At 41.5% G+C, this 15,239-nt stretch overlaps 1 long non-coding RNA gene across 4 annotated transcripts; it reads right to left on the bottom strand.

The window, feature by feature from the left end:
* Nucleotides 1–921: 921 nt before the first annotated feature.
* LOC126529658 (uncharacterized) lies at nucleotides 922–14,815 on the bottom strand. 4 transcript variants are annotated; one of them, XR_008612188.2, is made up of 5 exons: nucleotides 14,577–14,815; nucleotides 6,598–6,669; nucleotides 5,988–6,068; nucleotides 5,154–5,276; nucleotides 922–2,158 (listed from the first exon to the last, which is right to left on the bottom strand). It is a non-coding gene; the product is annotated as an uncharacterized lncRNA (long non-coding RNA). The 4 variants fall into 4 exon arrangements; XR_007599282.3 differs by lacking the exons at nucleotides 5,988–6,068; nucleotides 6,598–6,669 and having other exon boundaries at nucleotides 14,577–14,794; XR_011890093.1 differs by lacking the exons at nucleotides 5,988–6,068; nucleotides 6,598–6,669; nucleotides 14,577–14,815 and adding an exon at nucleotides 14,350–14,570.
* Nucleotides 14,816–15,239: the final 424 nt, after the last annotated feature.

Here is a 15,239-nt window from a genome sequence, read left to right as displayed (position 1 = left end):
AGATGCTGAACAACTGGACATTCTGCGCACAAGGCAAAAACAAGTTCACATTCTCAAGTTAAATCTAGGGGCAGCCATACGCAGTCAATATGATAGTTGAACAGAGACGTTCACTAACCAGTGGGCGAGGACAACTTGGTGAACTACTGTAAACAGTCATGTCGCATTTACTGCAGCACATTTACCATCTACAACCTGCAGCTAGAGCTTTTGGTTAAAGCATGGTTTTCTTCAGAATTTGCCAGCAGAAGACTTCTCATACATACCGTCGTATTCGGCAGAATTTTCATGCTGTCGCAAGAACTGAGGTGGCACGAAACAAAAGGGATTGAGAAAGTGCTGTTTCTCATGTGCAGCCATGTCTCAATATTGGACTTTTCTGCTCTTCTACTAGGGTGTCAGCGCACAAGAGTGAGTGAGTGAATAAACTTTATTGTAGGTCTGGCGAGGACGCGAACTCGTCGCGCACCCGGCTAGTCCCACGTCAGGACCGGCAGGTCTAGCCCACCGGCCCGGTCGCGGGCACGCCGGACGGCCAGGATTTGCTTTTCTAGAGCGGGGCTACGCAAAAGCGAGTCCCACTCCTCCTTGATGAACTTGGGGTATGTCGACCCGCACTCCCAGAGCATGTGAGGTAGAGTGGAGGTCTGGCCGCAGGACGGGCAGGCGGCCAGACCTCCACACAAGACGGCGCACAAGATGGCGCACAAGACGGCGCCGTTCTTTCCAATATTGAGCAAAATGCAACACATTTATGCATTATTTACAGAGTAGCGCTAAAGCATAGTACCTCGGTATCCACATCTTTTCGACCACTTCTTCACATTTTGCACTTTGCCACCTAGCCAAAACTTTCCCTCGACGACCTCTCAGACAAGGCTTGACAATTTTGAATTGTGAAATATGACACGGCTAAAAGGACACACTTTAATATCTTTGCTTTATTTCTCAGTCTTCTTTCATCAGTTCTGAGAATGTTTCAGTGAAACTCTTTCAATATGCTTTCAACCATTTCCTCACAGCAGCACAGCGTGCTTTCTATCAGTGTTGGCAAGCCAATAGTAAACACTTTGGCTTTGACAGGCATCCATTTTGATCTCTTGTGCATGTGTACACAGAACTTTATAAGTGGTGCAATTCAAAATTGACATCAATGCCACCACATGGCAAAACACAATCTTCCCACAAACGTAAGTTCCAAACAGCCACAACATAAGTGACATCTGTGTCAGTGCATCTAAACACTAATGAGTGTAATGGACTCATTAAATTACAGAAACAGTGACCATTTCCTACTTTATAACTGCCTGGCACAGTAAAATATTGCACTACAATCGAAGGTGTCCTCACAGCACAGCTTCAAGTACCACACTTCTTCACATAAGCGGTTTTCTAGTATGTTTTCCAATAAACATTTTTTTGGTTAGCGGTCTCTAAAGGTACTTTTTGAAATCTTATGCAAATACACAACCACCCCACAAAAATGCTTGTTCTAAACTTGTGCCTTCTTTGCTATCCACACACACACGCAGTTGATGACTGTGGGAGTATGCCTTGCTGCCACCAAATACAGTCCCCCTTGTTTCAAGGAGTTGCAACACATCAAGCTATTCACTTCTTGTGCATCAGATGCATGTGGTTAAATAGAAAGCTCTTCTGTATGAAGGATCACAAGCACATTGGACACAGGCAGGGTAGAACACCCAAGTGTATGGAGGAGTGGTTATGAATTGCAAAAGTTCATGAAAACGGTCATGAAGATGCTGCTTGGTTTCGAACTGCTAATTGCAGATAGATAATGGAAATTTCCCACATGGTTGAGCCCTCAAGTGCCGTGAAAGGTTTGATTTCGTGGTGAAGCATGCTAAACAGACGTTGCACCTGAACGGTCTCTCACCAGTATGGACACGCATGTGTGTAGTCAAGTGTGAACTTCGTGCAACATAAGGGCAATATGGACAAGAATATGTGCATCTGTTACGGCGCAAGCGCTCGCTGGCTTCGCTTGTACTGGCACCCTCATCGGGCAGCGCAGCTGGCACTAAGTCCACAGATATGCCGTTGTCGTTCGCCTCTGCCATAGAGTCTCGGGAATTGTTGCACTCAATTTGAATGTCCGAGCGGAACAGTTGGTCCAGCAACTGGGGCAGCGGTGATGCTGTAGAAAACAAAATTAGAAACAAAATTAAGATCAGTATTGGTTGCTTCTTTAGATCATAATGCTATGACAATGTTTAGCTTTTTTTTATTTATCCAGGGATAAGCATCTAAGATGAGGGTCAGCTGCTTTAAGGTTATTACATGTACCATGCAATCACAAGAAAAAAAAAATAAGATACCTAAGCACTTCTACGAGTTGCGAATGCGAAAGCATTAATGTCTAATTGAACGTCGCTGAGCGGTCCTTCGAGTTATGAACTCCTTGCAGGCAATCAAGCGCATTGAGGTTTGGCCTTACTGAGGCCAAATCCTTTTCATTTCATTTCATTTTCAAATCATTTGCTTATGCTGTTTGCACTCGTTTCAGTTAGAATGCAGGCGAAAGTCTGTGCAGACAAGGAATGGATGAATAATGCAGGCTTCCAAGAGCGAGGGTGACCTGGTGTCGTGGTGATGTCCTCTCCCCTCATGCAACACCTGGTGCGCTATGGCAGCAGAAGGTGTACCCTTTCGTCCGCTTTGCTCCCTCGAGGCACACTCATTACGTGGCATCACAAGCAATGGCAATGGAAGCTTAGGTGCCATCTCGCCACTACAGATTGACAGATGCAAGGCTTTTTCACTCGACGAACCATCCGACACTTTCGCATCAAAAAGAAATGTTATGAAAAGCAAAACAGAAAGTCAGCACCATGTTAATTTTACTCCCTTCCGCAGAAAACCTAGGAAACAAGACATTTCTTTCAACATATGCTAAATAATAATTAAAACCTGTCAAAAAGTTAGCCCTTCACACAAGACTGATTTTGGTAGCATTTGTAGTACCAGTAGCACTTATAAATGGCGCTGCAATATAACAATCGTAAGAGCTCCATAAAGCAAGCTTGATTTTCATCATCCGTAATGTTGAACTCAGTACTAACAAGTGGTAAGTCGTCCTGTTTATGTAGAAGTTTGCAGTACTCCCAGTGCACATTTACGTAATCTAGGCAGATCCACATGTTGTTTGTCTTAGGCATTCATTTGCTTATATTATTGATCACGAACGAGTCGACTTTAGGTATTAAGTACTCAAAACTTCCCACTGCACTTTTAAGTAGAACAGCAGAGGAATTAACATAGTGCCTACAAGGAACTACAACATCAAGAAAAAGATCAGGAAATTGGTTTTTTTGTAATGAAGTCATTTATGTTATACCACAGGATATGGAGTGAGGAGTAGAGAGAACTACATCGCTCTGAACCAAAACAAATACTGCTCCCAGTCTGAGATTGCACCAAAACTGTTAAAAGATTGTAATAAGCATGGAAAAGGTTACACAGCTATGCTAGGTGCACTGCGACAATCAGTAATCAAGAAGATAGGCAGGTTAAGTACAGATGTGGTCCATCAGTCCAGGGTGCCATTTGCAAGAGAGAGAGAGATAAAACGAAGGCTGGGATGTTAACCAGTCAAGAGTCAAGTTGGCTACCCTGACTAGTTGGCCACCACTAATAATATCAGCACTGTTGTGAGCATAAGGTGCCTGTAACTGAAACATTTCACAATGCACAGAACACTACCAATGCATACTTTACAACAGAGCACCACAGCTGCATCAGTAAGATCACACTGACAAAGGTTGCAAAGATTGTGCAGGTCACCATGAACTGAATGAGCTTCAGTACAAAGAGACAATAACACAAGCTGCATGTACAACAGACTAGCAGGAACGGCACTCAATAAGGCCACATGAAACAAAACCAAAGCAAGCATCAATATATTAAACTGGACACTACAGCATTAAGTTTCCACATACCAAGGTTAGGCATTGCAATATTAGGCATAACATAATAAAGAAGGAGCAAATACGCATGGTTATACAAAGAGAAAGATATTCCTTTTTAAGTAACTGAGACTGCTAGAATGCTGCTAAGTGTCAATGAAAACAAGCACAACCAGATTCAAAAAGCCACATGACCACTTCGTCATTATTATTTGTTTGTTTGCACTTATTTCATACTTATTTAGGTCATGCTTTTGTTTTTGAACAGCCGGGGACCAGAGGTGGTGCTCAGCGATTGAAACTTCATACTCGGAGCGAGTGGCTGCTGGCACTTCTTTTGCACCGTGGGTGAGTGCCGAGGACAACGAGCCGATGCATTTTTGTATTACATGAAAACAACAGGATTTTCTTATGCATTCTGGCTGCATTTGGCTCACCAGCAGTCAGCCCAGTGCTCACCAGTGGTGAAAAAAGCATTGACTACCATGTGCTCCGAGTATCGAGTTTCAATTGCACAGCGCTGTACATTTACAGTACACTGCAAAAATAATTTTAGTCGTACGCTATTATTATGCTATGGAAAACAAGCACAAGTCAGTAAACAATTTTTCATTTTTTTTTAGATGCAGATACAAGGAAGGCAAGCTTCTATTGGGTGAAATTGCTATTTGCACTCTATGTGTCGACACTGTGACCTCTAGATGTCCACATGGTGCAGTCAATTCACCATGTTTAAAAGAACATTATAGAACAACACTGGTTCAGCTTAGACAGATGAAGCAATTTCAAAACTACATTTTCATTAAAGTAACTGGCAAGGGGTTGATCACTGGACAAAAAAAAAAAAAAAAAAAAAAAAAAACGATGGTCCACAAACTTTTTTTTAAACTTGCACTGAAACCTTTCTGCTTCGTTATTGATTTCAAAGTACTTTCTATTAGTTGGGTTGTTGTGGCACAGCAATAAATGTTCTTGGAACCTGCCAAATTCAGTATTCGCCTTTTTTAGGATACAATGCAGTCCTTTTTTAACGATGAATAACCAGACCCTAGCAGACGTCAAAACCTGTGCTATCACAGTGACGTAGTGCTGAAACTTCAATGCTGTGATGCCAGCTGACTTTCTTTTCGTGCACCTTTCTTTGTCTTACCGAGGATCTTTCTCATGGTAAGAGTAGTGTTTTTGGTACTGTAAAAGCATAATTTACACTAATACACATCAAATGACCTTTCTCTTTAGTTTCCCTTTTAAGGTAGAGCTGTCAAGCAGCAGCATGGTTTTTAGAAAAGTGGAGCGATTCCAGCCATCCCTTGAAAGAGTCCCAAGATCAACTTCATCATTGGTCCCCACCTGTCAAAGAAAACAAGAATACCTCAAGTGAAAAGTGATGCTTTGTTTATTATCAGCTTGAATGCCCAAAGGCATTTTTTTATATTGCATCGGATCACATTTCAGAATTTATTGCTTCAACAAGTGGTTGCAAGTTTTGATAAATATGAAATACAAAAGAAGGTCCTATAGTCAAAGACTGTTTTGGGACCTCCGGTCAACGTTAGATGATGAGAGGAATGACGATATGGCAGAAAAATAAAGCAAAACCATGGTATTAATGTACTACTCATATAAGAATAGGGCAAGTATAAGAGAGAACAACTTAAATGGAAATACACATAGAAATGAAAAAAAGAAGTAAAAAAAGAACATGTATCTACAGATGTATATCAAAAATGCACTACACACAAATAAGCACAAGAAAAATGCACTCGGATATATTCCAATACAAAGACACATTAAATGCTAAAATAATAATTGAACAAGAAATGCAAAAGGTATATAAAAGCTATGAGCAATATACGTGAGAATAAGCTAAGGTGCCAACTTAGAAGTTTTAAGAACAATGGTACAAAGTGAACAAAAAAAAAAAAACAAGAAATGGTACAGAAATCACAATCAAGAACATTTCATGATAACCTTTTATTTGTATGTGGTCTTACACTTCTTTTATAACTAAAGGCAAGCAGTTCCGCACTGAAATGTAAGAAAAATTAAATGTGAACTTACCATGACTAGGGTTCACTTTGGGCAGGAAAAACATTTTGTTAGATGCAAATCTTGTAATGTTAGCATTCAGTAAAGATGGTTCTGAAATTAGGTATAATGGGAGCCGATTGCCAATTAGCTTACAGGATGCCCAAATTATAGTCAATTATCTCAGGTACAGTGAGCATGCTAGTAGTTCTGAGTAGTTCTCTCGCAGGGCTGGGATGGCGAGTCAATTTTTTATTGCACCATTCTTGAACGTTTGGAATATCATAATATTGGAGTTCAGTTGAGACCCTAATGATTAAATGCAATTGGCAGAATTCAATGTCATCGATTCACCGGTATATAATATAAACTGTGAGTAATTAAGAGTTAGGCACATGGCTTATATAAATTAAAAAGAGGTCTAAGAATAGACCCTTCAGGCACACTAAATGAGAGGTTCTCATACATGAGACAGCATCGCACATGCTGACAATTTGAATTCGGCTAACTTACTCTCGAAAAGCAGAGGAGGAGGGCCACTAATTATGATTAACTAAAGCTTTCTTAAAGTGCATGAAATGGTCAGTTGTGTCCATTGCTTTAGTGACATCAAGAAATACTGAGTAAGCAAAATTACCCTCACCAATGATTTTCTTCAAAATATCAGTAAGGACACTAGAGCTAGGTCAGTTGAATATTTCTGCCAGAGTCCAATCTGATAAAAAGAAAAAACATTACATTTTGAAAGGTATAAACATATAACCACTAATTATTCTATTACATTACTGAAGGGAAAATGCAAATGACCAGGTTGTTCTTTAGTTATTAATGAACGGTCACCTTTTTTGAAAATCACAATAACCTTTCTGTTTTAGCTCAATAGGGAAAATGCCTGATTTCTTTTTTAATAAAAACAAAAAGAACACGTGAATTCACATGAGCTGTCATTTTTAAGTGGTAAGACTGCACGCCTTCAAGCCCCGCACCCATGGTTTTCAAAATTTGTATGACAAAACACTTCGTCAGGTGTCATTGCCAATATGAAAAATAAACAAGGAAGGCAAATAAAAGAAGCTGCAACATCGTGTGGTGGGGTTACGGACTGACTGAAAAAGAAATTCCTGAAGGCATCAGCAGTTTCTTTTGGATGACTAAAAAGCTTATCGTCATGTCTGATAAAAAGTATATGATGAACCTTTACATTTCTGTTTAAAAAGCAATTCACAATTTTCTGTTCTTTACTATATCTAATCCACATTCAATAATCCTATGTTCATAATACTGTTGTTTAGCTTTCAATTAAGCATTGAGAGCAAAACATTTTTACCTACACAGCAGGTGGTTCACGATTATATTGTGCTTAGTGTTACACTGACGAACGTGAGGACAGGACGCGGACATACGTAGCGCAAACTACCAAGTGTTCAATACTGTTAAAGAACGTGCTTATATACAAGGAGATATGGTGCGGGGGGGGGGGAGATATAAAATTATGTGACAAGGTGATGACATGTGATCATAGTTTGGGCCAGAAATACAACGTTCACTTGCACCCATTCGCCCTGGCAAACTCAACCTCAGCTTCGATAAGCATGATGAACGGCATGCTTATGCACATCTCGTCTTCTTTAGCTATCACAAGTGCCTCCCATATTTCTTGCTCCGTTTTTGTTTTTGATGTGCCAATGACTGTGGTGCTTTCTAGTAGCGGAGGGCATTTGCATTGTTTGCAGTGTGCAGCCAAGTTGCTAGGTGCTGTCAGAAGCTGGCATGTGCATTTGTGCTCCTGTAACCTATCATTTAGACAGTGTCCAGTTTGCCCAATGTACATGTTCCCGCAATCTAGTTGGATTTGGCAAACCACTGATGTAGCACATTCCACCTACTTTTTCACGTGCTTGGTCTGACAGACTATAGCACTTGCATTGCCCTCTTTGGATCCTACGTTCACCCTCTTGCACATGCCTTTTAGTTTTTGCGGAGCAGAGAACAGTACTTGAACATCATGGCATTGGGCTGTCTTTTTTATTCTATGTGACAACCCATGCATGTAAGGCAACACCGTGCGCTTTTTCAATTCGTCCATTGCGCTTATCGAAGCTGAGGTCGAGTTTGCCAGGGCGAACGGGTGCAAGTGAATGATGCATTTCTGGCCCAAAGTACGATCACATGTCGTCACCTTGTCACATCTTTTTATATCTCCCCCCCCTTCCCTGCGCCATATCTCCTTGTATGTAAGCACATTCTTCAACAGTATTAAACAGTTGGTAGTTTGCGCTATGTACGTCCGCATCCTGTCCCTCACATTCATCAGTGTAACACTAAGCACAATATAATCATGGACGTCCACCAGCTAGCCCCGTTCATTGCTTTAGTAAAAGCAGGTGAACATTAGAAAGTCCTCTTTAAAAAAAATTTTTTTTCCATGCACACATCAGACTCAATAATCCAGTAATCAGCCAGGGGATTTCAGAGGAAGCTATTACTTTTTGGATTTCCTTCTGTGCGATTCAAAGTGTGTGCATAGCTTCTTTTTTTTTGCAAGTGCTAGTATTACTCTCATATTCCTTTATTGTAGCAAAATAATAAAACTACACAGAAAATATGTAACAGCACTGGTAATCTGCAAATCCCCTTTGGATACCACATGCATAATTGTATATACCAAAATATCGCCTCGAAATCTGAATCACTAATCAAAATAATGATGCTTTAAGGGCTTCACATGCATAATCAAACCTTTTGCGCAATGCAACGGGGCTGAAGCAAGAAAACGAAACACGACACCTGATTACTAACTATCAGATGTTTTATTTTTCATGAAAGGTAGCATACATATAGCTGACTTGCATGCACAGTGATGCCTTTCCCAGTCTACCTGTGCCCTCGATTGTCAGCTATATTAAGCTAATCTCTTTTTTGCTGAGTGATATAGACAGTGTGCTGACACCTGAGCTGTTAGGGTAGAGGCTTGCGTGAGGTGGTCGTGGGTCATAACAGCGGTGTTTGCATAGCGCATGAAAGTAGGAAAGGAAGGACAGAGACGAGTAAAGAGTGCTAACTTCCAACTGATCTTTATTTGCAGACGAGCATAATATATATGTGCGACAAACAGGAAAACACACAGAAAAAAGGTCGCAGTTAACCCGAGAAATAATAGAAGCGGAGTACATTCACAATCTAGGTGAGCGCTGTGTAAGCACCCATTCCATTGCTCTGTCACGACCTGAGCGAGATTACCTGGCCAAGCACAGGGCAATCGTGGCCACATGAAGAGATCTGGCTTATCAATGATGTGCTGGTTCTGCATATCCCCACTTTTTCTGTGTGTTTTCCTGTTTCCAGCAGATATATGTTATGGTTGCCCGCAAATAAAGAGCAGTTGGAAGTTAGCACTCTTTACTCGTCTCTGTCCTTCCTTTCCTACTTTCGTGCGCTATGCAAGTACCGCCGTTACGACATGGGCCATGTGGGGCTATCTTGATGTTGCAGGCTTCAACGACCTCTCTTTTTCTTCGGTTTCAACATTTGAGCAGAATCACAGTCCCGTGGAAGATAGACTTGCACTTGCATGAGGCGCAATGTGTATTGAGGTGCCCCAGTGCTTGTATCTTTCCAGTGTAATAAGGGGAATCCCACGTGGCTAATGTGTCAATGCGCCGTCTATATCACTCAGCAAAAAAAGAGATTAGCTTAATCACTGACAATATAGGGCACAGGTAAACTTGGAAGGGCATCTCTGCACATGTGAATAGGCTGTATGTATGCCTCATTTTCTGAAAAATAAGACAGTCGATAATTTGCGCTCGTGTGTCGTGTTTTATTTTCTCGCTTCAGTCCTGTCCCTTCGTCACTCTGCGCAACAGTTTGAATTATGTCTAACTGACTAGCCCACTGCGAAATTTTCCTTCAGATGCATTTTAAATAGAAGTGGGGAAATATCAATGTTTATTAATATGAATAGCATCAAATATTGAAGAGTCAGACGTAGAGTCATATATTTACAGTAGAAATATTTGTTTTGGTATAATGTGGTACTACGCCCGTACTGAGCAGTACAAAAAAGACAGCGAGCAGGAACAAAGGATCACTTTTTTACAGAAGACCATCAATTGTCATTCAAAAGCTGCACAAACAGTCTCTCAACATTAACAGTGTGGTTGTAAGCAAACTTCCCAAGAGTGAATGGCTGCTGTATGAATAGCTTTCCTAAAGCATTAAATAAATGGTTGTGAAAAAAGAAAAGCTGCTGAAGGACTTGTGTGCCGTAAACATGTGTAAATGACCCACTGCGAAGAAAATATCACTGTTTGTAATGTAAAAGATAAAACTGCTACTTCCAAAAACACTAAATGATAGGCTACAAGCACAAATCATGGGTGTCATGTAGGTTTCTGCCACGAAGTCAAAAACAAAGCTTGCATTATCCATTTTGTATCTGCAGCGCTTCAAAAACTTTTGTCGTAGTTTCCCTTCTGATAATTTGCAATACTTTGTTTACCAGACAAAAAACAGTAGCAAGACGTTAGCAGTAGGTTGTTACAAAACATCTGGTTAGTTTCCAGTATTCGAAAATACCAAATAGTGCTTTCTCGAGCACGAATACGAGTAGTTTGTGTGTTACACGCCTGTAACACTGGATGTTTTAATGCCATTCGAATCAAACGGCATTAGTGTTGAATCACATTACTCGGCTGCTATGTAGAAATATTTAATACCATTAGAATTGAATGATTTCCACAGACAAATGAGTTCGAGAAATTTATTCGGCTTCACACTCGAAGCGAATGTATACTCTCCACCCAAGAGAGAAGGTAAAATCTGACATTGAGCATTCGTAATTTGAGAAGCGTTCATCTAAAAACATAATTAATTTTGCATGTTTTAAGGCCTCTGTCATTTTAACGAAGGAAAAGCTGTATGGCAGGCTGTCACGAAATGTTTTTTACTCTCCCTTCAGTGGCGTCTTGGCGCTGTCGCTTTACTAGTCGGCCATAATTTAAAAAGTCGGGCAGCTGTGTGCACGTGTTTCCGGTGTCTCGAATGGCATTAACAGGACGAGAGCACTGGGGCCAGGTGCAGTGGAGCTCGCAGTGCAAAATACACAGCAACTAACTGCTTCACCTGCTGCTACTGAGCATTGTTGCTCTACGCTGCCTTGTCAATCATATTTGTTGTGTTAAATTTATCGGCTATGCCTACTAAGCTGGCTAAGCCTTGTCATGGCATATGGTGGCCAGACAAACACAACCATGTTTATTGTGACTAGATCTGCGATCCTTACGATTTGGGGCTGGATCTGAAAAAACTATATAAGAAATAGGTTTTATATGCATGTTATTTGCTTGAAGTGATGCCCAATACTTATTTTACAATAAATAAATTGCCTTTATAGACACTTTACACATACCTCCTACTTTTCTCTTTTTTTTTAATGATCGTCACTGATATCATGACTAAATGACTAACTTTTCTTGCATAGCACCACAACGGGTCGAGTGGTATTAGGTGCACTAGATCTCATTCGAATCTAATGATATTAAAAAATCCAGCGTGACAGGGGTATAATCAATTAGTGTTTGAAACTTCAGAATATGCTGCACCAAAACACATCAAATACAAAGACTATTCCAGAAGTCACGTCCTGTTATCATCTATGCAATTTTAACTGTATTTCAGTGTTATAGCACATGATGACATGATTCATAAGTTTGTACATGTTTCAAGATGACTGACAAGTGAGCGAATTGGCATGGTTTGATTTCTTGGGAATGCACACTACGAGAGCAAAACACACAACGAAGAGAGGAAGATGCCGAAGACAAGAACATGTTTATTGTGACTAGAACTGTGATCCTTACGATTTGGGGCTGGATCTAAAAAAAACTAGGACTAAATACCGCCGCAGTGACCAGCGGATGTGTAATTGATCACATACTCACAAGACGCTAATAAATTCTGAAACTGAAAGATTGCATTGCGTATGCATACATTGTTCTTTAGTTGTCATCGCAGGCAGCAAAATATCTACAAAGCATCACAAGCACCACAACCTTTGCCTTAGGTCTAGTCACAATTAACATATGCAAACTTATAAATCTTGTAGTAATGCACTGTAATGATGAATTGCTATCGCATTGCCATAGATAATCACCAGAAATTAGGTGAAGCCACTGTAGCGCAAATAAGATAAACACAAAGAACAGAGGACAGGAGGCTATGCCGATGGTGTGCAGTCCTCTGTTCTTTAGATTTGTCTTATTTGCACTACAATGGCTTTAACAAATATCAACAAAATTTCACAAGTAATTAGAGATGCATTCTGCAATTTATTTTCTTTGTGTGCTTAGCGATTTCCTGTCATTTTGCTTCTTACTTCTGTTGTAGTCAGCGCTACTTTTGTATGGCTGCTGACTTGCAGACATTAATCATTGATTTCTTGTGGCAAGGTCATCAGGTCGGAGCCCAAAACACTGCAGCAATGAATACTCTGCGTCGCCTCCTGAGCAAATGACGATTGGCTGATGCCATGCTCTGCAGTTCATCTATAAATCAGCACCAAGTCGAAAGGATATAAACAAAGCCAGTAGTAAGAAGCGAAAGGCTGGAAAGTAAAGAGGGGGAAGAAATGGTTGCGTCACTCCGCGGCGTCACTCCGCGCCGCCACTCGGGTGGGCCACCTACACAAATGACAATGTGTACTAGAGCCGACATTTAAGAACATTTTCTTTACCTCCTCAAAAGGAAAGAGGGAGGATTTATTATAAGAGAAATGCCTGGTGTTCTAACTTACTGCTTATCCTCGTGTTCAGATAGGTGCCTTAACTTGAAGCCCATGCTTGACTTGATCTAGGCGAGCCTGACGTGAACACGCCAGGCGTCATCTAGTACAAGTCAAGCATAATATTGCAACAGCTAATGCATCACTGCTTCAAATTATGGTCAAAGCTCCAAACTTTTACCGAAAAGTTCATGAGCAATGATGATAGCTTCCTCAGAAGCTTGTCTTATCTATTTTGTTGCTGGAAGTATTTAATAATTTTGAACTAAATATCTTCATTACTTCCTGCGGTGCCAAGTCAATGGTCAGAATGCAAAGAGAAAACAACCCCAGATTTTCTAAAGCGGTTTCTAATCTCAAAAGTGCGTTTTGCCTAGAAAAGCAGTTTTGATGTTTCCAGATAGCTCACTACTAAGCTCTTTGATATGTCTTTAGAAGTAGCAACAAAACAGAAATGCATACATTCCCATTGGGATGAAATGGGTATGACGCAGCCAAACTCCCTTGAGCAATTTTACGAGGGCAATTTACTGGCTATATATCTCTAAAAAAGTAATCTAGACTCCAAAAGGGCAAAGTAGTTGTTATGGTGACCACAATATTACTAAATTTATCGAATTTCTCACTGAATTGCCAACACTGTTGCAGACATTCTACCTATAGCTTTTCCTGCCATCTGAGATCCCGTTTGTGGTTGTTAGGATAACATCTCTAAAGCCGTAGGAATGAGCGAGTTAAGCAAAAGCAAAGAACAGTTGGCTGAAAATTCACGCATGCCGAAGGCCATAATACAAAAAGGAGAAACAAATCTTATTCATACACGTGCACTGAAAGAAAGTGAAATCTGCTTGACCTTAGCTTCAATGTCTTCAGGTGACTTTTCGAACTTGATATTCCCATTGTAATGATGTCAATCGCCTTCTACCGTGATGGTTAGCAGTGTCCGGCCTCAGTTAAAGATTCTGATTGTGCTAAAGCTAAATGGCTGAAACTTTCCGCCAGGCTTTACAGAACCTAGGTCTTGAAACTGGTGCCACGATGACTGCCATGTGAACCAACTAATAAAGGAACAGTGGCACGGCTTGGTTGCTTCATCTGGCGAATTCGTGTAGCTCCACGATGGCAATGGTAAATTAAACAAGCCTATCATCGGTGCCCGAGTACATGAGAAATTGCATCATTTAGTGACACTCTCAAAATAAAATACCTACGATCGTTTCCTGATAGACAGTGTCCATGGGATCACTCCGATACGGAGTTTGTTACTTCGAATGTTCGAAAGCCACTCCCAACATCAGTTTTTAAGGAATTCAAGGAGCAAACTTATTTTTAAGGAGTTTTAAGGGCCCTTCGATCTCGTTTTCTAAATTAAACTGTTATTAAGGGTTTCAAAGAGATGCACGAACCCTACAATCGAGTGTAGGTTCGCATGTTCATGGAAGCGCCGTCCACAGATGCGTTGAGAATGTATTGTGGTCTCGCGTTTTTTCACTGAAACCACCGTGCATTATCGAGCTCACACGAAGCGATATTACTCTTCACACGCCATGGGCACAGTGTGCTGCAATCTGACATCTGCAGGCGCTACAGTGATGGATGGTACTGCCTGCTTACCTCGCAGACGAAGGGATGACAAGTTTTTCTGCCATTTAGGAATATCACCCGCGGAACATAGTCGATGCCGTTCTTATGCTTCTGCCATAGCTTTGCCTCAATCAACTGTACCCATACACTACGATTGTAGGACGACAAGGACGCAGGCGAGCTTCTCTGTTGTCCTGCTTCGTCCGTGGTCTATGCGTAAATGTACGAAAACTGCTAGCTGCGGCCGACCCGCTCACCTCTGCGCGAAATCGCCCCGGGTCCCTCGACGGCAGTATGCTACCAAGCTCAGCCATACAGTGGCTAGAACTGCGCTAGCGCTCCAGCTGTAGCCACTGTACCGGTGCGTACAACCCTAGAATTTCCTCAAAGGTTTCCCCAAGCGCCGTGGCTTCTCGTTCACGTTTTAGCTGCTTTCCGACAGCGACATATTTGAGTCCTACGATGTTGATGTTCATCGGGCTATCCCATTTAGAACGAATCGCTTTCCAAAACACAGGCGCGCGCACGCGCGCGCACACACACACACACACAAATAAGGCAGCGTTCGCCTCGCGTCATGCCTCGTGCAGAGGGTGGGTATGGGTTGGTTGTAATAAAGGCGCGACAGCGACAAGCGATGCGATGGCTTTCGCGTTCGCTCGTCGCCTGCAAGTCGTACACGTTGCCTCCTACAGCTTGCGCAAAAATGCCAATCGCGACCGAGAAATCCGATCCCGATTGGGCTCGATCGCGATTGAAAGTGCGCCCATACTAGGCCCACTTCCATAAAACAAACGCAACAATAGTATTTCAACTTTCTTATTAATTTACTTTTGTTTTGTGCACATTTGCGTGTGATTTGGCTATGCCGCGCTTAGCGACCTGTTCCGAGTGGGACAGCCCGATCGACATCCCAGCAG

Source organism: Dermacentor andersoni, chromosome 9 (assembly GCF_023375885.2).
Source record: "Dermacentor andersoni chromosome 9, qqDerAnde1_hic_scaffold, whole genome shotgun sequence".
NCBI classification, from domain to species: domain Eukaryota; kingdom Metazoa; phylum Arthropoda; class Arachnida; order Ixodida; family Ixodidae; genus Dermacentor; species Dermacentor andersoni.
Note: the sequence above shows the minus strand (reverse complement) of the source record. Positions and strands in the feature narration are given on the sequence as shown.